Below are 7,222 nucleotides of genomic sequence, written 5' to 3' on the forward strand. Positions count from 1 at the left end.
AACTTAATATCCCTAATTACGTAGGGAAATACACTTCCCTAATCAACTTAATTTAATTGGAAGTCCAAAACGGACCATAAAATAAAAATAGATACCGTTTGAAATAATCAGCGGGTCAGACGGCGTCCAAGAGAAAGTGTCAAATTCTCGGGTTGATGCCATATGCTAATTAGTAATAAAGAGCTAAGATCTCGATTTTCATTCGCTGAGATTTTCGAGAACACCAATGAGAAACAAAGGGGAATCCATTGACCAATAAAAACGGTTCGAATTTCTATCAGTGACAAAGCTGCGACCGCGGAATCCGGTTCATTTCAGTTTATGAGGAGTGAAGCGAAGATGTCAGGAAGAGGTAAAACTGGAGGAAAAGGACGCGCGAAAACCAAGACCCGTTCCTCGCGAGCTGGTTTGCATTTCCCGGTAGGTCGCATCCATCGATTGTTGCGGAAGGGTCACTATGCTGAGCGCATTGGTGCTGGCGCTCCGGTTTATTTAGCGGCGGTGCTCGAGTACCTGACAGCTGAGATCTTGGAACTGGCGGGTAACGCTGCCCGTGACAACTAAAAGACCAGTGTAGTGAGTCCAAAACGAGCGATGTTATCAAAAAGACTTTATTCTTGGTAAAATCCGTGACAAGACGCAACGCACTTACATTGGACACACACTACTTAACTAGCTAATATAATCTAATCTCATCTCTCCAGTTTGGCGCCAGACACAACTATACCTTGCGCTCCCGCACCACGTGACCCGTTAGCCCAACCGAGGGTTCTAGACCCCCCCGCCAATCCGTATGTCCCTACATGACCCCCCCCAGAACCCTCGAAACCATACCTCATGGGCGCCCGGACCTCCCTCCCGGAACGCGTACGGAGGGGGGAAACCGATACCGCCAACATGACAGGAGGTGGGGAGGGCGCCGCAGCCAGAGGTGATGAAGGGGGCACGGAAGCGGAGGGCGTAGGCGACAGAGAGCGCTTGATCGGGAACGGCGGCCCGGGCCCAACCATAGGTGGCGGGGGGCCGAGAGGTGGTAAACAAGGCGCCGCTGGCGGGACCAGTGGGGCGGCCACAGGCCGGCCCCTGTGCGGAGGCTGGGCCACCGACACAGGGAGGTCCTGGACCAAATGGGCCGGCTTGAGCCGGGATACCGAAACGAGCTCCTGGCGATTGCCCACCTGCAAGGTGAAGGTGACAGCCCCTCTTTTAAGCACCTGGAACGGGCCCTGATAAACCGGCCGAAGAGGGGGGCGGTGGGAATCTTTCCGAAGGAACACGAAATCGCAGTCCCGCAAGTCCGACGGGACGTGGACTGCCGTGCTTCCGTGCCTGGAGGTCGGGACTGGAGCCAGAGAACCCACCCGTGCCCGGAGGGAACCCAACACCGACGTGACGGGCGGCGGCAGGGCGGGGGCGGAAGGGAGAATGTCACCCGGCACCCGCAGGGGCGAACCATAGACGAGCTCGGCTGAGGATGTGTATAGCTCGGCCTTTGGGGCCGTACGAATGCCGAGGAGGACCCAAGGCAGCTGGTCAGCCCAATCGTGGCCGGTCAGTCGGCCACAGAGGGACGCCTTCAGCTGCCGATGGAAACGCTCCACCATCCCGTTGGATTGGGGATGGTAGGCGGTGGTCTGCTGTAAACGAGACCCATACAACTGTGCCAGCACGGCCCAGAGGGAGAAGGTGAACTGGGCTCCCCGATCTGTGGTGATGATAGCCGGGACGCCGAAACGGGCCACCCAATGCAACGCCAGGGCCCGTGCACAGGAGGCCGCCGAGGTGTCCGACAATAGGAGCGCCTCCGGCCAACGTGTAAACCGATCCACCACCGTCAGCAGATGAGTATAACCCCTGGAATAGGGCAATGGACCCACCAAATCCACGTGGATGTGAAACGGACTGGTGGGACCTCCAATCTCTGGTATGGGGGCTAGACATGGCGATGAACTTTGGATGTCTGGCACGGAATATAGGCACGTGCCCAGGCCGCCACCTGCTTCCGCAGGCCATGCCAGACAAACCGGGCGGCCACCATGGCTGAAGTCGCCCTGATGGACGGATGTGCCAGGCCTAAAATGGCCTCAAAAACCTTACGCCGCAGGGCGGCAGGCACCACCGGGCGAGGGCGTGAAAGGGAAACGTCACACCACAACTTGGTACCTGTGGGGCCACACGCCACCTGCTCCAAACGCAGTCCCGAGGCTGTGGAGGCGTACACCCTGGCAGTTCCTTCCAGGCGCTGAGCCTCCGCTAGCTCCTGGAAATCCACCTGTCCGCCTACCACGGCTACGGAGGGAATGGCCAGCCGGGACAGGGCATCAGCAACAGCATTAAGCCTACCCGCAATATGATGGACATCGGTGGTAAATTCCGAAATCAGGGTGAGGTGCCGCTGCTGGCGAGCCGACCACGGATCAGAAACCTTAACAAAAGCGAATGTCAGAGGTTTGTGATCCGTGTAGGCCACAAAAGAACGGCCTTCCAAAAAATAACGGAAGTGGCGGACTGCTAAATAGAGGGCCAGGAGCTCCCTATCAAACGCACTATTGTTTGAGATCGGCTCGCGAGAGCTGCCGGCTGAAAAACGCCAGGGGCTGCCATTGACCTTCGACCTGCTGCTCCAAAACCCCACCCACCGCCATGTCTGAGGCGTCCACCGTCAGCGACGTGGGGGCAGAGGAGCGCGGGTGCACCAGCATGGTGGCGTTGGCGAGGGCCTGTTTGACCGCGACAAAAGCCGTCTCTGCAGCTGCGGACCACGCAAACTCAGCGGGGTTACCAGCGAGGCATTGAAAAAGGGGGCGCCTGACCCGAGCTGCTGCAGGCACGAACCGGTGATAAAAGTTCACCATGCCCATGAATTCCTGCAAACCCTTGATGGTAGTAGGGCGTGGAAAAGAGCGTACCGCGTCCACCTTAGCTGGCAAAGGTGTGGCACCGGCCGGTGTAACCCGGTGGCCCAAAAAATCTACCGCCGACAGGCCGAATTGGCATTTGGCCGGGTGCAAAATCAGGCCGTGGTCCTGCAGCCTCTGGAATATAGTGCGGAGGTGGACTAAGTGCTCCTGGACCGAACGGCTGGCAATCAAAATGTGATCGAGGTAAATAAACACGAACGGCAAACCTCGACCCACACAGTCCATGAGACGCTGGAATGCCTGAGCTGCGTTTTTAAGGCCGAAAGGCATGCGTAACCACTCAAACAACCCGAACGGAGTAATGGTAGCCGTCTTTGGAATGTCCGGCGGGTGGACCGGGATCTGATGATATCCCCGCACTAAATCGATCTTTGAAAAAATTGTAGCCCCCTCCAGGCTGGCTGAGAAGTCCTGTATGTGTGGAATCGGGTAGCGGTCTGGCCGTGTTGCCGCGTTAAGTCGTCGGAAATCCCCACATGGTCTCCACCCCCCAGATGCTTTGGAAACTATATGCAAGGGGGAGGCCCACGGACTACTTGAAGGCCGCACAATTCCCAGCCTCTCCAAGTTCAGGAACTCCTCTCGAGCCATGGCCAGCTTGTCGGGTGGGAGGCGCCGTGCCCGGGCAAAAACCGGCGGCCCCTCGGTCGGAATGAAATGCACGACCCCATGCTTCTCGGAAGGTGCATCGAACCGCTGAACGAGGAGCTGCGGGAAATCCGCTAGGACCGCATTGAACTGACCGGGGGCCGTGGTGATGGCCTGGATCGCTGAACTGGGTGGGGCGGCGCGGCGCATGGAGGGGCCGCAGGCCCCATACTTCGGGGCCGTACGCCAGCCGAGGGCTGCAGGCCCCTACCGCGGACGTCTATGACCAACGAAAACGGCCATAGAAAATCCGCACCCAAAATGGCCTGGCCCACATCCGCCACGATGAAATCCCAACGGTAGGTCCTGGACTCGAAGGACAGGGACATAGCCCTTTTACCGTAAGTGCGGATGGGGCTACCGTTCACCGCAATGAGGGGCGGCCCCTTCCCCCCCGCTTGAACTTCGCAGTCGTAGAGGGGCACAATACTCACAACCGCTCCCGTATCCACTAGAAACACGATCCCGGTACCTTGGTCCGTCGCGTAGAGGCGGCAATTACGGCCAATCGAAACTGCCTCTACATTCGATGGGCCCAGGCATTTCCCGGAAACGCACACGGGGCTCTGCAGCTTTGGGCCTCACTGCCCCACCGCCGATGGAAGAAACACCAGCCGCGCCTATTCGGCCCTGTTGCTAGAGCCCGTGACCAATAAACATGTTCCGCAGCCCCTTCTTGGCGGGCTGACTGCGAAATAGCGGCCGATGCGTCGCTCTCTCGGCCGCTCCACCGACTGCCGCTGGGCCTCGAGACCCAATTAACCGAGTCGTCTCGGGTGTGCCGCTCCCTGACGAGCGCGTCGGCTTTCTCGGCGAACGCTACCGGATCTTCAAACGAGACATCGGCCAACACTAGCCTGACGTCCCGGGGTAGTTTCTCCCGAAAAGCCGCTTCAAAAACCATGCACGGCTGATGGTCGCCCACCAAGGTCAGCATCTCGGTCATCAACTCCGACGGTAGCCGCTGCCCCAGCTCTGGTAAATGGAGGAGCTTCAGAGCCCGCTGGTTCTGGCTCCAGCCGAAAGTCCTCAGTAGGAGCCTCTTGAGCCCCACGTACTGCTCCGTTTGGGGTGGACTGGTCAGGTATTGACTGACCCGCGCAGCCACCTCCGCCTGCAGACAGCTCACCAGGTGGTGGAACTTCTCCTGGTCTTTCTCCACCCTCTTAAGATGGAACTGGGATTCCGCCTGCACAAACCACAGGTGCGGCTGATGGGCCCAGAACGGCGGTAGGTGAACCTTGCCCGCGCTTGCTCCCACCTGTGATATTCTACGTGTTCGCTTCAGATCTTATGTTCGAGGTCACCAATGTAGTGAGTCCAAAACGAGCGATGTTATCAAAAAGACTTTATTCTTGTTAAAAACCGTGACAAGACGCAACGCACTTACTTTGGACACACACTACTTAACTAGCTAATATAATATAATCTCATCTCTCCAGTTTGGCGCCAGACACAACTATACCTCGCGCTCCCGCACCACGTGACCCGTTAGCCCAACCGAGGGTTCGAGACCCCCCCGCCAATCCGTATGTCCCTACACCAGGATCATTCCCCGCCACCTACAGCTCGCCATCCGCAACTATGAGGAGCTCAACAAGCTGTTGGGTGGTGTCACCATCGCCCAGGGTGGGGTTTTACCCAACATCCAGGCTGTGTTGCTGCCCAAGAAAACTGGCCACCCCAGCAAAATCTGCATCTGAATTACAATAACAAACCCAATTTGACACAAAAGGATCTTTTAAAAGCCATTAAATATGTCATGAAGTAGTTTTATCGTGGTGTAATATTTGTTTTAATAGTTAAATTTCTGTTGTAGTTTAAAAATACAACATGAAAAAATACACGAAAACGGCCCACCGAGTCCACGCCGACCATTTATCACCCGTTCACCGTAGTGTTCTGAGTTTTATGAATTTGTCATCCACTCCATACATAATAAGGGTATTTTGAAGAAACTGCAAAATTCTACAAACCCACACATCTTTCTGATGGAACACCAATAGTTTCACTTGGTCACAAGACTGTGGTCCACATAAACAATAGCAGAAGTCAGGATCGAACCTGGGTCTCCAGCTACTGTGCGGTCCACAGGAATCCATCGTGTATTCTGTTAACACTTTAACAACCTGACTGCGGGCGAGGACAGCAGGAGAAGGGAAAGACATTGTGGCCTTCCATCACAGTGAGGAGAGGACTGGAGGAGACTCACTGTGATGGATGTTTCTTTGATGGATGTTTCTTTTTTTGTGTGTTTTTGGGGTTGTGTAATTTTAATGCCTATTTAATGCTTTTATTGTTGGACTGTGTTTTTGGGGTTGTGTAATTTTAATGCCTATTTAATGCTTTTATTGTTGGACTGTGGGTGGCTGAATTTCGTCCAATATTGGATGACAAATAAAGCTATCTTGAATCTTGAATCTTGAATTTGAGATGTTTTTACTAAAATAAGAGGAGTATTTGAAAAACAATGAACACAATCATTAAGTTTAAGGAATGCAGAAGGGTCTGACCTACAAGGAGAGGTTGGGCAGGTCTTGGAACATCGGAGGATGAGATGTAATTCAAAAGAGGTGTTCAAGATCATGGGAATAGATATGGTAGATGCACTGTATTTTCCCAGAGTAGGGAAATGAAGAACCAGAGGACATAGATATAAGGTGCACGAGGAATGACTCAGGAACTCGAATGGCAACTTTTTTTACAAAGAGCGTTGTGGGTAAATGGAACAATCTGCCAGAGGAGGTATTTGAGGGAAATACTATAACAATGTGGGTACCATCTAGATTGCACTCACCAATCCATTGAATCACCAAGGAAGAGAAGGGAATAGACTAAATGCTTGTAAATGGAATTCACTATATAGGGGTGTGATTTCAGAATATTGTTGAATTTTGAAATTCTATCCCACTATAGCCTGAGCCACCTGTTTCAAAACTGGATGTAGTGTTCTTGGGTCTTTAGTGGTGTTGGACTGGTCGATTTTCATTTAATGAATATTACTCCTCTTGATAACTAATTTAACTTCTACTTCACTTGTTAACACTTTAATTAGTATAACAATTGTTTCCAGTAAACCCGCTGGGAATCAGGGAAACTGGATATACACAAGCTCTCTGGACCCTGGCTCCATCTGCATATCCACCCACAATCTTGACCTCATCAAAACATCCACAGCCAATCAGTGCGTACAATTTGTTGCCTACGGCGGGGCTCTGGCGCTCTGTCCCGGCCGAAGCTGGCGGATCCGTTCCCATAGCCAACTTCTGCGGCCGGCCTTCCAATCAGAGGGCTGAATTTGCCTCCTCCAGCTGGAACTATAAACTACGGAGGTAGTTTAGAATACTCTTGCAGATGTCAAGTCAAGTCAAGTCAAGTCAATTTTATTTGTATAGCACATTTAAAAACAACCCACGTTGACCAAAGTGCCGTACATCTGATTAGGTACTAAGGAAAAAAAGAAAAGAAACATACAGTAGCACGCAAACAGTTCACAGCGTCTCCTCAATGAGCCTCAAACGCTAGGGAGTAGAAATAGGTTTTGAGCCTGGACTTAAAGGAGTCGATGGAGGGCGCAGTTCTGATGGGGAGAGGGATGCTGTTCCACAGTCTAGGAGCTGCAACCGCAAAAGCGCGGTCACCCCTGAGCTTAA

The 7,222-nt window shown here is 53.4% G+C and overlaps 1 pseudogene; it reads left to right on the forward strand.

The window, feature by feature from the left end:
* Positions 1-339: 339 nt before the first annotated feature.
* LOC144607336 (histone H2A-like) lies at positions 340-5,272 on the forward strand (annotated as a pseudogene).
* The last annotated feature ends 1,950 nt before the right edge of the window (positions 5,273-7,222 follow it).

The sequence above is a fragment of the Rhinoraja longicauda genome, chromosome 28 (genome assembly GCF_053455715.1).
Source record: "Rhinoraja longicauda isolate Sanriku21f chromosome 28, sRhiLon1.1, whole genome shotgun sequence".
Classification (NCBI taxonomy): domain Eukaryota; kingdom Metazoa; phylum Chordata; class Chondrichthyes; order Rajiformes; family Arhynchobatidae; genus Rhinoraja; species Rhinoraja longicauda.